Source organism: Bos mutus, chromosome 21, assembly GCF_027580195.1.
Source record: "Bos mutus isolate GX-2022 chromosome 21, NWIPB_WYAK_1.1, whole genome shotgun sequence".
NCBI classification, from domain to species: Eukaryota; Metazoa; Chordata; class Mammalia; order Artiodactyla; family Bovidae; genus Bos; species Bos mutus.
In genome coordinates, this window is record NC_091637.1 from 11,131,087 (window position 1) to 11,145,519 (window position 14,433).

The 14,433-nt window shown below is 39.6% G+C and overlaps 1 long non-coding RNA gene across 3 annotated transcripts; it reads left to right on the forward strand.

The window, feature by feature from the left end:
• Positions 1-2,101: 2,101 nt before the first annotated feature.
• LOC138984398 (uncharacterized) lies at positions 2,102-14,104 on the forward strand. Of its 3 annotated transcripts, XR_011461662.1 has the most exons (4): positions 2,102-2,247; positions 4,296-4,390; positions 13,045-13,122; positions 13,850-14,104. It is a non-coding gene; the product is annotated as an uncharacterized lncRNA (long non-coding RNA). The 3 variants fall into 3 exon arrangements; XR_011461661.1 differs by lacking the exon at positions 13,045-13,122 and having other exon boundaries at positions 13,186-14,104; XR_011461660.1 differs by lacking the exon at positions 13,045-13,122.
• The last annotated feature ends 329 nt before the right edge of the window (positions 14,105-14,433 follow it).

Genomic DNA, 14,433 nt, shown 5'->3' on the forward strand with positions numbered 1-14,433 from the left:
CATTCCATTCAGCTGTGACAGTGGTCCCATGATGGGATTAACAGATGTGCTTGTTGGGATTTAGCTTGTTTCTGTCTCATTTTAGATATTTTTTCATGGGGCATTTTCTATTTTGTTCTCAAAAATGAATCCCCCTTCCCTGGATTACCCTTGACATAACAGCGTTTAAAGACAGGGCTTGGAATTTCAGAAAAAAAATCTCAAATGATTATTTTAGCTTTTTCAACTTTCTCCTCTGCAAAAGTCATTCAACAAAGCCACTAATGAGTAAATACATAGGCAAATTTGAGATTCACTATCCGTTTCTCCCTGTATTATTTGGAAGTAATAAAAAGAAACAAAAATAGTAGCAAAATAAAAAATAGAAAAGTCAAATGGAAAAAAAGCTAATAACCAAATTCCAGGATAATATTCATAGATTGGGAACTCGGTTCTGAAGGGGAAGAAGACTATTGACTGAGTTTTCTGAGTGTTGGGCGTTCGTTTAATCTCCGCAGTGGAGTTAGTATCTGTAAATACAAATGAGGAAAAGCAGAGCTGGCAAGTGCCAGGCTTCAAGTGGGAAGCCATGTTTGTTTCTTTTTGTCTCGAAAGACTGATTTCTGTACTTTCATGCTGCTGCTTTAAGAGTGGGTTGCATGTACAATAAGGCCACTTAACGATCTTGACACCTCTACACTGTTAGAAGGACACATCTCTGCATCTTACCTATGTCCTGACAGAAGGAGGCCTCTGCAGAGACCAGGGCCTCTGTGAGCAGAGTGTTGGCTTTCAACGTGTTCTCCAGTTGCCTGGGGTTCTGTTAAAAGGCAGATTCTGATTCAGGATGTCTAGCATGGGGCCTGGGGTTCTAAGAAGTTCCAAGTTCTCACCACAGCTCCTAGTCCAGAGCCTATGCCTTAAGCTGGAAGGTGGAGCTTATTCCTTGTTAGAAGAAGGAGACATGGAAGGACCCTGAAAGAGGCTTAGGATAAGGCTCCAAAGGAACAGAGCATTAGTAAAAGTACAACTTGGTTTCCCCAAGGGCAATTCCTTTTGTGGATTTTAAAAACCAGTTGCAGAGCACCTTAGAGATTACTAAACACTTTTGGTTGTCTGTCTGTCTGTCATCAGCAAACTTGGGGCTCTCTGTCCATACACAAGTCCACTGACGCCCACAGCCATTTTGTTTGGACTGGCTGGTGGCAACCCCTGAGCTTGCACACAGATGGTTTATCATCAACACAAACGTTTCTCTGACAGCTGTTTTCCTGCCCAGCCCAGGGTCCTGGCCAGAGGAAAGGGAAAGGGCTGAAGAAAGAAGTGCCAGTGTCAGCAAGCTGTGCTAGTTGCCTGGCTTCCAGACCTGTGCGAGTCTCACACACACACACACATCCCAGATGGAAGATCAGAGAATAAGGATAGAATAAGTAGTTTGATAGATCTATTGGTTTTGCCTGTAAAAGATGCTGGAGAAGGAAGAACTCAATCATTTCCTATTAATAAGACATGGACTTATTAATGTACTCTACAAAGTACAAGGACTAAGTTTCACGTCCTACTGCAAAATCTGCTGGGGGTATATGTATCCACAGCTGAACAACACGTATCCCACCAGCACGGGTAAGGGACGTAAAATCGGTATTGGGTATATGAGTACCACAGCTAGTAGAACTGATAAAACTCAGGGTTGTTGTCAGCCGTGTAAATGGAGAGAAAGAGGCACCTTCAAAGACTTCCTTTGGGGAAGGCTTGTTTTGTGCTGGTGAACTGCTCCCCCTGGTGGATCAGCAATTGATAGGTCTGTGATTCCAGACTGCAGGCAACAAACAAGCTTTGAAAGAAAACTGGGCAGTTTGAGGTATGCAGATGTATCCTCCAGGATAAAGCTAACTTTCAGAGCGCCAAAAATAAGTGGAATGCCTAGCACGGCCCCTGATGGATTTTGAGCTTAGCTCTCCTGCAAAGCACATGGAGTTGGTTCTCCCAGACTGCCTGGTGTCCACGTGTGTTTTCATTATTATGGTTGTTTTGAAATCATGAGTTTGTACTGATTTGAGAGATGTGAAAACTCTAGTTCTGTATTTTCTTCCCCTTTAAAAATAATTCTGGACAGGGTAAACAAGCCACAGCAGGGAGACCATTTTGCTGTGAAATCATTTGTTTCTCTTACTTCCTGTCCACCTTACTCCCCTCTGAGATGATCATGTTGATGTGGCTAGTTTATTTCTAGTTCCCTTGTTCTACATACCTGCTCTCAAGATAAAGGTAAGTTTTATGGTTTCCCAAGGATCTTCTTTATACAAGTATTATATATTTTGATAGCAAGATAATTTGTGTTGTTGTTTTCCTTTAAGAGGCTTTCTGTAAGCCCTGGCAGACACAGAGAGGAGATTTTTGCTGGTCAGGCAGAGATGAAATTCTATGGCAATTCTCTCACTCTTTTGAACATTCTGCAATGAGGCACACTGCAGCCTCAGTCCAAACAGTTTATAAGCTAAATAAGGAGGTATTTTAAATATTTATTTAACAAGACATATTTTAAATAACCTACATATGTAAATAGAGCGTTCTTAGCCTGTACATTATTGCCAGGTCGATTCTCGTGTTCTGATATATAATTAATTACCGGTTTATTCCTCTGTAAACCAAAGCAGAGAATAAATCAGCGATGCCAGGTCACTGATGTCAGTAAAAATTGTAATACCCTCTCGTCAGTGGGTCTGTGAAAGGGGAAGTGAGACTGTAAAGTCTGTGGGGCTGGTGGACACGACTGTGTCCAAATGGCAAGTTTCTAACCCAATTTGAGTTGCTTTCTCCTGATATCTAGACATTTTTGTCTGTGCTGTATAGGTAGGCATGAGATGCCTATATCTGAATTTAAAACAAACTCAGAAAGCCTTTGCAGTGTGATCGATGCATCTTATAAGGTAGAGTTGCCCTAAGTAAATGCATATCATAAGCATTGTAAGCAACATATTACATTTAGAAATAAAAACCACACAAATACCAATCATTCTGATAATATCTAGGTAGTTGAAAATATGACTCTTCATAATGTTTCAGCAAAATCCATGCATCCATACTTAATTTTTGAGAAGAAAAAAGCATACATACTTTTTTTTTCTTTTCTGCTTAAAGTGGTTGTGTGTCTTTTAAATTTTTCCACTGAAAACTTCTGAAGGACAGAAGTGTTGCATTTCAAATTTGTCATGAGTATAAAGAGACCTCTCTAGGGAAGAAAAATTAAACAGAAGACATGGCATCTTTTCTTTTTAGATTTACTTTCTGATGATGTAAAATGAGTAATCATCTCAAGTACCACAGCAAATTTTTGGCCTGGGTCAGTGATGAGACTAACATGTTTCATTTAAACATAATACACACGGCTTACCAACAACCCAACTCAGAGTTCCAAGTCCCTGCTCAGCGAATTAGCTTGCCAACATAATTCTAGCCAGTGATTAGCAATATTAATTATCTTGGCCTGTGGCCAAAACATCTGGAAAATTTAATGTGGAAAATCATTTAAAATAATTCATTCATGCCATCATGACAAACCAACCCGTTGGTTAATTGACCTTTTCACTATCGTCCAGTTGTTCGGCCACACTCTAAACCTTCTATATTCAATTTGCATTGGATCCTTTTAGCCATTCTGTACTGGGGGAAAAAAAAAAAAAAACTTTCTATCTTTGGGAAAATAAACATCAGCAATAACAAAATCAGTTGAATTTTACAGTCGAAATGATCATCAAATGCGTTCCTAGACACAGAGTCTATAACTTCATTTATGATATTGTTTCAGTGCTTAGAATAAGTGCATTTTTGGTAGTTAGTGAAATAGGTCCAGTGATATGTAAATTAATCTTAGCAGCTTCTGAAATAAGTTTTCTTATACAGTTGCATAAAGAGGGAAATTAAAGATCAAAACTTGCTGATTCCACCTACCTTCAAGTTTCTCTCTGTGATACAGCCTCATGAGGTATCAGGGGCAACAATACCTTTAGTGCACATGAAAAAGCGCTCAGGGAATTGCTTCTTTAGGGATCTGAGGTGGCTTTGTAGATTCGCCATAACTAATACATTAGTCTTTTAAAATAAAAATGTTAATTAAGCTTAAGCCTCCATACAGTAAGGAAGAAGAATTTACTTCTAAAGATAAACAGTGGCAACAAGATACTCAGATTGTCTTCTCATTAAATATTATTAAGACAGATAACCTTGTTTTTACCTTAGTAAATCAAGTGTTCCTTTAAAAAGTTCTGCTCAAGGTGGAGAATGCACACTTTTCTCTATGACTCTTCTCTGCACAGATGAAGCTCTGGAGATTATATATAAAACAAACTTAAGATCTGAAAGATGGAGAGAAGAAAGCAGACTGGCCAGAAACCTCAGGATCCAAGGAATGGTGAGTTTCCCTGAGTTTTTGTTTTTCTCATATATTTAAGACCTATGGCTGAGAAAGTCAACAACTCAGAAACAGTAATAGACACAGACAAGATAAGACCCAGGAAACCAGGAAAAGGGCAAGCTAGCAAGTCTATATATATATATATATGAAATATTGGGCCAATAACTGCTCTAGTCCAACAAACACGTGTGGTATCAGAGAAGGCTGAGTTGGGACCTGTGACTTTTAAGCCTGCCACACTGTTAAGCCCCCACCCCTATGGGGTCAGTGAACACCATATGGGGAGGGGTAGGACCTCCTACCCTTCCCGTATATGAAATTATCTCTGAAGGGCTAGTTGGGAGCAGGAACACTCACCTCCACACAACCCAACAGTAAGGAAGGAGCATCTTCCCTCTCAAATGTCAATAGATGCCAAGTGGGGAACCTGGAGTTCTTCCCTCTTGGCGATGATGAGGGGGCACACACCACACTTATAGCAGAATGGTGGCAGAGGAAGCCAATTAAAACAGAAGGTTTAAAAAAGACACAGAATCTCATAGCCTACCACGAAATGTACAAAATTCAATTAAAAAAAAACAAAAAACATTCATCACACAAAGAACAAGGAAGAACTCAAATTGGATGTAAAAAGACAATATAGATATATGCCAACATCAAGATGATACAGATATTAGAAACATCATAAAGCTTTTAAAGCAGCTATCAGAAAAATACTCCAATGTGCAATTAATATTATTGAAACTAATTAATAATTAGAGCTTCAGCAACAAAATAAGAAGTCACAGTATAACATAGAAGATATAAAAATTAGCCTAATGGAAATTTTTGAGCTGAAAAATATATAAAACCATAAAAGCTCAACTCATGAGCTCATCAGTTCAGTTCAGTTGCTCAGTCGTGTCCGACTCTTTGCGACCCCAGGAATCGCAGCATGCCAGGCCTCCCTGTCCATCACCAACTCTCGGAGTTCACTCAGACTCACGTCCATCGAGTCGGTGATGCCATCCAGCCATCTCATCCTCTGTCGTCCCCTTCTCCTCCTGCCCCCAATCCCTCCCAGCATCAGGGTCTTTTCCAATGAGTCAACTCTTTGCATGAGGTGGCCAAAGTCCTGGAGTTTCAGCTTTAGCATCATTCCTTCCAAAGAAATCCCAGGGCTGATCTCCTTCAGAATGGACTGGTTGAATCTCCTTGTAGTCCAAGGGACTCGCAAGAGTCTTCTCCAACACCACAGTTCAAAAGCATCAATTCTTCGGTGCTCAGCTTTCTTCACAGTCCAGCTCTCACATCCATACATGACCACAGGAAAAACCATAGCTTTGACTAGATGGACTTTTGTTGGCAAAGTAATGTCTCTGCTTTTGAATATGCTATCCAGGTTGGTCATAACTTTCCTTCCAAGGAGTAAGCGTCTTTTAATTTCATGGCTGCAGTCACCATCAGCAGTGATTTTGCAGCTCAAAAAAATAAAGTCTGACACTGTTTCCACTGTTTCCCCATCTATGGAGAGACAATGGGAAGCATTAGTGAACTGCAAGATAGAGCCATAAAACTGCCTAATCTGAACACCAAAGAGAAAGTAGACCAGAAAAAAGAGAGAGAGAACAAAAGCTCGAGGACCAAAAATAAAAACACATCTATGATTTGCATTACCAGAATCCAGAGAGAAAGCAGGGGGAAAGTCTAAAAAAAATGCTCTAAGAAATAATGGCTGAAATCTTCCTAAATTTGGCAAATGACACAAACTTACAGGTTTAAGTAGCTGAGTGAATTCAAGCAAGATAAACGCAAAGAAATTCTGATCACAGCATACCACAGTCAAACTTCTGAGAGCTAAAGACAAAAAAAAAAAGAAAGAAACCTTACAAGACAGAAGACAGTGAGGGGAAAAAAGATATCTTACTTACAGGAGCTAAAACAATTCAAATAACCATGGATTTCATATCTGAAATCAGAGAGGCTATGAGAAACTGGCACAACATTTTTCAAGTTCTAAAAGGAAAGAATTGCCAGCCTCAAATCCAATATCCAGTGAAATTTCTTTTAGGAATGAAAGGAAATGAAGATAGTGTCAGTTAAAAAAAAATAAAAACAACCAAGAAAATATGTTTGTAGCAGACCTACCTAAAATAATAGCTAAGGAAATTCTCTAAACAGAAAGAAAATGATAAAAATAAGGAATTCTGGATCATCAGGACAGGAGAAAAAAACATAGTAAATAAAAATATGGGTAAATACAGTGAGTTTTTCTGCTCTTCATTTTTCTAAACTATATTTGAGGGTTGAAGCAAATAATATAACTGTCACGTGTGGTTCTAAATTTATATAGAAGAATTATTGAAGACAACTGTTTTATAAAAGGTGAGGGTAAAGGACTTAGAGGGAGGTAACTCTTATATAATTCACCCAGATGGATAAAATGACCGTAAGTGTAGATTGTGATAACGTATACATCTAACTGGTAAAAATGAACCTACCAAAAATACCAAATGCTGGGAAATATGCTGAGACCCTGGATCACTCTTATATTTTCTATGGGAGTGTAAAATGGTACAGGAAAACCATGCCATTTAATACATTTTCTAACAGTTTGACATTTTCTTTAAAAAACAACACAAACAAACAAGAACAGCAAAAAAGTCACATTCAACTGCCTTATGATCCAGCAGTTACACTCCTGGGCATTTATACCAAAGAAGTAAAAATGCATTTTCACACAGAAACTTGTGCGTGTATGCTTGTATCTGTATTGGCAATAGCCAAAAGCAAGATACAACCCAGATAGCCTGTAACGTGTAAATGGTTAAACAAACTGTGGTACATACATGCACACCAATAAAAAGGAGCTCTTAGTAGCTGCTGATACATGCGACAGCCTGTGTGAATCTCCAGAGAATTGCAGCAAGCGGCAAAAGTCAGTTTCCGAAAGGTACATACTACATGACTCCGATTTTATAGTATTATTGAAATGACAAAATTACAGAAAGTGAGAATAGATTAGGGGTTAAGGAGTATAGCGGAGAAGGCGATGGCACCCCACTCCAGTACACTTGCCTGGAAAATCCCATGGACGGAGGCACCTGGTGGGCTGCAGTCCATGGGGTCGCTAAGAGTCGGACACGACTGAAGTGACTTACCTTACCTTAAGAAGGATAGAACCACAAGCTTCCCAGGTGGTGCTAATGAAGCACCTTCCCCTGCCAGTGAAGGTGAAATAAGAGACCTGGGTTTGATCCCTGGTCCAGGAAGGTCCCCTGGGGAAGGAAATGGCAACCCACTCCAATACTCTTGCCTGAAGAATCCCATGGACAAAGGAGCCTGGCGGGCTACAGTCCAGAGGGTCACAAAGAGTCGGACGTGACTGAGGTGATTTAGCACACAGGCAGGTTATGAGGGCAACATGTAAATATGTAGGGGGGTAATGAGAAGGATTCTTATGATGGATCAGGATTTTGCATTACAGCTGTGTCATGTCAATATTCTATTTGTTAAATTATACTATTTTTCACAAGGTGTTACCAATGGGTGAAATTGGACAAGGTGTTACCAGTAGGTAAAATTATTCTTTCTGACGATTGCATGCAAATCTGAAATTATCTCAAAATAAAAAGTTTAATTTTAAAAAGTTCTATGAGTTTATAATCTAACATCTCTATCATTCTATACTTAAAAAGAATTAACTGTGACAGTTGAATTTTATATAACCTTAGACAATTGTATTCAGTCATTCTGAGCCTAATTCCTTTTAGTTAAATGGACATAATGTTACCTTCCTATTTTTTTTTTTTTTTTTTTACTAGCTGTAGTCAAGATGCACTGTAAATGGAATAATGATTGTGAAAGTACTTCCTAACTCTTCAAGTACTATAGGAAAAGAGCTAAGATTTGTTTGAGGCTAATGTATGCCAGACTGTTAAATTCGTACCTTACTTTATATTTATACGGTATTATTTTACGTGAAACTTTTAAAAGCATGGCTCCTATCCCTTAATGGAAGACCATGTGACATTTAAAGAACCACTAAAGGGAAATTTTCCTCTTTTGTCATATCTTTCTCAGACATTCAAGAGTGTCCACTAATAACCTTATCTACAAAGTAGAAACAGACTCACAGATGCAGAGAACACGCTTGTGGGTGCGCGTCAGGTGGGGGTGAGGAAGTACGGACTGAGAGTTTGGGATTAGCAGATGCAAGGGGTTCTGTATAGGATGGATAAACAACAAGATCCTCCTGTACAGTTTAGGGAAATATATTCCATATCCTGTGATAAACCTAATGGAAAAGAATATGAAAAGGAATCCATACGTATGTATCACTGAATCACTCTGCTGTACAGCGGAAATTAACAAAACAATGTAAATCAGCTATAACCAAAAAATAAAAACTGGAAGACTGTCCAAGTCTAAAGTCCCAAGTAACTCTTATCTCTGAATATTTCAACACACTGGAACTCTTGAGACTCTCTTACTCTCCTTTCCTTAAATGTGCCGGACCAAACTTCCATCTTGGATACTGACCCTCCCTTCTCTTGCTTGTTGGACACGGTCCAACAGGCTGAGCGACCACCGACACACGTTCTCCCTGCTGTGCACTTTCCTCCGTTTCTGCATCTGTCTGGAGAATTATTCCATGGGACTTGGCCCTTTTATCCTCTCATTATTCCCCTAATCTTGTGCCTCTGAACTGAACTGAAAATCAGAAGAGTTTGTAGCTGATGTGTTGATGGATTTTTATCTTATTTCATTTAATACTACCATTTTACAATTTCCTCAAAATGTGAGTAATGTACTGAGGAGTTTGTTGTAGTTTAGTCCCTAAGCTGTGTCTGACTCTTTTGGGACTCCATGGACTGTAGTCTGCCAGGCTACTCTGTCCGTAGCATTTCCCAGGCAAGAATACTGGAATGGGTTGCCATGTCCTTCCTCAGGGGATCTTTCCAACCCAGGGATCAAACCCGCATCTCCTTCCTTGGCAAACAGATTCTTTACCACTGAGCCACCAGGAAAGCCCACTGAGGACGTACAGCTTTGTTAATTTAGGACACTTCAGAAATATTTTATTAATAAAGGAATAAATACCTAGTCCATCTTTTGCATGAAATTTTTATGTTCTCATTTCTGCCATGAGACTATCTCATTTAAAATGAAAACATTCATTTGTTCCTTTACTCATTTGTTTATTCATTCATTAATTCATCCCATCACCTATTCAACAATGACCTAACACCCACCAATTGCAAGGCTCTGTGCTAAACCTCAGGGATATGATGATGTGTAAAATGTAATCTGGCAAGAAGCAAATGAAAACAATCATAATAAGGATAGGGTTTATGATGCAACAGAGGGATGGAGGTACCATGAGAACACAGAGAAGGACACGCTTCCCAGAGAAATTGACGGACTCCCGTATCTGCCAGGACTAGACATGGAGCAAATTCCTGTGTTGGAAAGTTCGAAGAACTGTTCTGATGATATTTGATTTAAAAATGTGTAAAAGTGACCATTGCATTCTAGGGACTGATAATATTATGCACAACGATGATGATACCATGTGGGCTTTACCTTCAACACAATAGCTTACACCTGCCCTGGTTTATCACCCTCCTAGGTGGACTAGTCCTAATTTGGTCTTTATCCCACTTCAGGTCAAGTTCGATGCTTCCTGTTTTGTCTGCTGCATCCACACTTGCCCTTCACAATCTATTCTCAGAAACCAGGGGACGAGAAAACATAAGCTCATGCCGTTTCTCACTCGGTCACGTCCCACATTTCTTAGCTGAGCATTAGCATATCCTAGAGAGGTTTTTTAAAGTGTAAGTAGCTGGCCTTTAACCTCTGAAGTTCTGGTCATTTCAAAGGTGGTACCCAGGCTGCTGCCGTGCCATCTTCTCCCTTTCTCACTTGAGATTTCAGTTGAGATGAGATTTGAGTTGATTTCACCAATTCCGGTGTTATCTACACTGAAAACCCTACCCAAGCATCGCTTTATCTTCTTTCACTTTACTTTTCTTCATAGTGCTCATCACCATCTGCATATGTACTATTGGCTAATGTGTTTATGGTTCTTCTTCCCCCAGAGAAGATGGCCCTAGGAAGTCAGAGATTTTACTTCTGGTTTGTTTATCACTTCACTCCCAGTGCTTATAAAAGTGCCTGGCACATGGGAAGTGTTAAATAAATACTTTTTAAAAATACATTAAATGGACAAAGGCAAGGAAGGGTTTAACACACTCAAGGGAAGTGAACTGAGAGTGGCAACATGCAACAGGAAGCGGTTGGGAAAGAGGAGGTCTTGTAAAACATTAAGGACTAGGACTGCTGCTGCTGCTAAGTCGCTTCAGTCGGGTCCGACCCTGTGTGACCCCATAGACGGCAGCCCGCCGGGCTCCGCCATCCCTGGGATTCTCCAGGCAAGAACACCGGAGTGGGTTGCCCTTTCCTTCTCCAATGCATGAAAGTGAAAAGTGAAAGGGAAGTCGCTCAGTCGTGTCCGACTCTTAGCGACCCCATGGACTGCAGCCCACCAGGCTCCTCCGTACATGGGATTTTCCAAGCATTGTTCCTTAAAAAGATGGGGAGCATTAACCATTTTCAACAAGAGACTGTCACAACCCAATTTGTATTTTAGGAAACTGTCTTACTGCATTTAGGAGGGAGGTGAATTTGTCCCTAAAAAGGGTTCAGATGACTAGAAATAGCTGTTTGGAGACTCTTGTGATCACAATGAGCAAAGTCCAAAGATATGACACCTTTGAACACTGCAATATGGAAAGAAGTTGAAATTAAACCACACGTGTGTTGGTTTTGTTTAATACAGTGACAGATGTTAACTATAAAAGAGTGAATGGCCCCTTGTATTTTAACCTTTATAATTTACTGCTACTTCTTTGGACAAGCTTTTCTTTGTCTTTTGGGTTCTCTCACTATTCTCATTAAACAAATGCAAATTAAGACAGACTTCAAAAAAAAAACAGAGTTAAGACGTCTCCAGAAACCAAGCAGAAATCGTTGAAGCCCACCTGGGTCCCTTTCACGTGAGTGCTCTTTCCCACACATGCCATGAGTTATCCTGTGTGTTTTCCTTCACAGCCTTGTCTCACAGGTCATTCTACACATTTAATATCCTCCTGTGAAACAAAATGATGCATAATGCCTGGGTCTCTTCTATTTTCCATTTATGCTCCGTTTTCCTATATCGATTCAAAGCTGAAAATAGACTAAGGTATGCTCTTAGTACAACCTCTAGTGATTATTTTTATTACTCTTTATTTTTTCCAACTGAATAAACTCACAATAAATAAGAAGTACTTCCTCTGGGAGAGAATCTCCAAATAGACCTCAGCCTCTTACCCTTCAATCGTTTTTAAACTTGCTAACATAGTATTAAGTAAAGTCCTTCCCCTCCTCCTGTTCTTTCAACCCAATACTACTTTGGTTAAAGAAGTAAATCTAATTAAAGGAGCATGGGAAATGGAAGCCGTTTTGTGTGTTAGGGAAGCTGGATCTTGTAACTTTCACCAGTGATTGGGCTTACAAGATGGAAAATTCCTTAGACTGCTGGGCAAAGTACTCTTAATGCTGTTGAAACATCTGGTTTTCTTTGTGTAAAATCTTTTCCACGAGGTGGGCTAAGATTTTTATTCTAATTGAATTTGTAGTTAATTCCAGATAAAGATGAGTTTCTTTTCGCTGATACTGCTCAAATCAGGGGTCCCAGCCTGCCGACTTGAAGCCTGTTTTTACTCAAAATTAATAAAAAAAAAAAAAAAGAGAGAGTTGTTTCACTCAATTGTTAGTATTTATAGGACAGAAAAACAATATCTAAAACCCTGGGTTCCTGACTTGTTCTTTTGAATCGTGTATGATGGACATAGAGGGGTATACTCCTGTGCCTTAAATGCAGTCGCTTCAGTTGTGTCTGATTCTTTGTGACCCCATGGACTGTAGCCCACCAGGATCCTCTGTCCATGGCATTCTCCAGGCAAGAATACTAGAGTGTGCTTCCATCCCCTCCTCCAGGGGATCTTCCTGACCCAGGGATCGAACGAGGTCTCCCACATTGCAGGCAGATTCTTTACCAACTGAGCCACAAGGGAAGCCCAAGGATACTGGAGTGGGTAGCCTACCTCTTCTCTAGGAGATCTTCCTGACCCAGGAATCGAACTGGAATCTCCTGCACTGCAGGTGGATTCTTTACCAACTGAGCTATGAGGGAAACCCTTAGATGTGGTATTGCTAACTAGTTAAGGGCACAGAAGGATTTTGATTTGAAGACAGCTTACCACCTTCCCTGTGAATGTTTGTTCTGGTGTTAATGGATCTTAAAACAATTTGTTTACAATCATAAACCACCTAAAAGAATGTAAGGAGTCAAGCTTTCCAATATGTGTTGCAATATTTGTTAAACAGATTAATACACAGAGAAACTACAGAAAGAATACAGTATAAAGCATGTGAGTCCTCCAGGGTTTTTGCCACTTACTTGACAGATTTCTGCTTTAACAGTGACCTTTTGGGACCTGTTTTCTACAAGTTCATATTTTAGATATTATGAAATAAGGAAGGCTATTACATTGTACTTAGTTCAACCAATCCTGATAATTGATTGGACCTTCTTCCTCTCTCTCTCCTACCAAATTTTGGGACAGTACAACAGAAATGAAAATCAGGGCCTAGAACCAGAAGCCAGAATAAGAAACAGACTTAGGCCCTCCACGGCTTATCAGGTAACCTGCCTCCTTTCAGTGTAACTTAACAAAGCTGATGTCCCATTTTTTTTTTTCCTCCAGAGGCTTTGGACCTAGAGAAGGACACCCCCTTTTCTCCCCAGCAGTAGAGAGTGATGTCGATCAAACGCCATGAGCACGGATCTTAAAGCAATATTGGCATTTTCAAAGCTCCCATTACTGATTAACCTTTGCATTCCTTTTCCTCCTTGAGCAGTCTGAATTTCTGGTCTTTTATCAGGACTTCTTAACATCCAGAATGTGGATCTATCTATAATTGCACTTTTTTTTATTAAATCCGTTCATGATGTTTCTACACACTCTTTCCAGACTTCTGCTGTTTATCTGAGCTGTTGAAGGGCAGAAGGAAGATTACTGATTCATTCCTAAAATTCAGTAGGTTGTCCATACGTGATTTTTTAACTAATGAACTCAAACAGTCATAGAATATTTCATTGGGAAAAAATTCATTCCTCTTATTCTGCCAAAGTTGCAAGTCATCATATGCAATGATAAGAAACGTTGGCTGTACTAGATCAAATTAAATGCAGTAAGAAAAGAAAGTGCTGTCTCAGAAAAAGAGAAGGTTGATTCCAATTTTCTCTAATATGAATAATACTGCAATGAAAAATCACAGAAGCAAATTTTTGAGTGCATCTCCAGTTATACTGGAAATATTGCTGTTGTTTAGTTGCTAAAGTCTCTTTTGATACCCTGTGGACTGTAGGCTGCCAGCTCCTCTGTCCATGGGATTTCCCAAGCAAGGTTGGCTTGAGTTGCCATTTCCTTCTCCAAGGAATCTTCGCGACCAAGGACTGAACCCATATCTCCTGCATTGGCAGGCGGATTCTTTACCACTGAACCACCTTGGAAGAACCTGAAATGCTAACTTCATGCAAATCAACTACAGGGACAAAGGATATTTGGTTATCTTCTTGTTATCATTGAGTTTTCCATATTCTCATTAACACTGCCTACTGTAACTAAGTACAATAAAAGTAAGATGGAAGTAATAACCTCTTTTTGTCTTGTTTTATATAAATATATATCAATCTTACATATATAAATATTAGATATGTATACATAAATATCTATATAACCTCCAGAATTCTTGCCTGGAAAGCCCCATGGATAGAGGAGTCTGGTGGGCTACATTCCATGGGGTCACAAAGATTTGGAAACAAATGAGGGACTGAGCACAAGGAGAATCGTGGACCTCGATTCTTGATCTTATGTATATATGCCCTCTCTGCTACATATGGATGTACACGTCCCTTCTCTGGATTTTGTGTTTCATGGTGTAACTTTCTC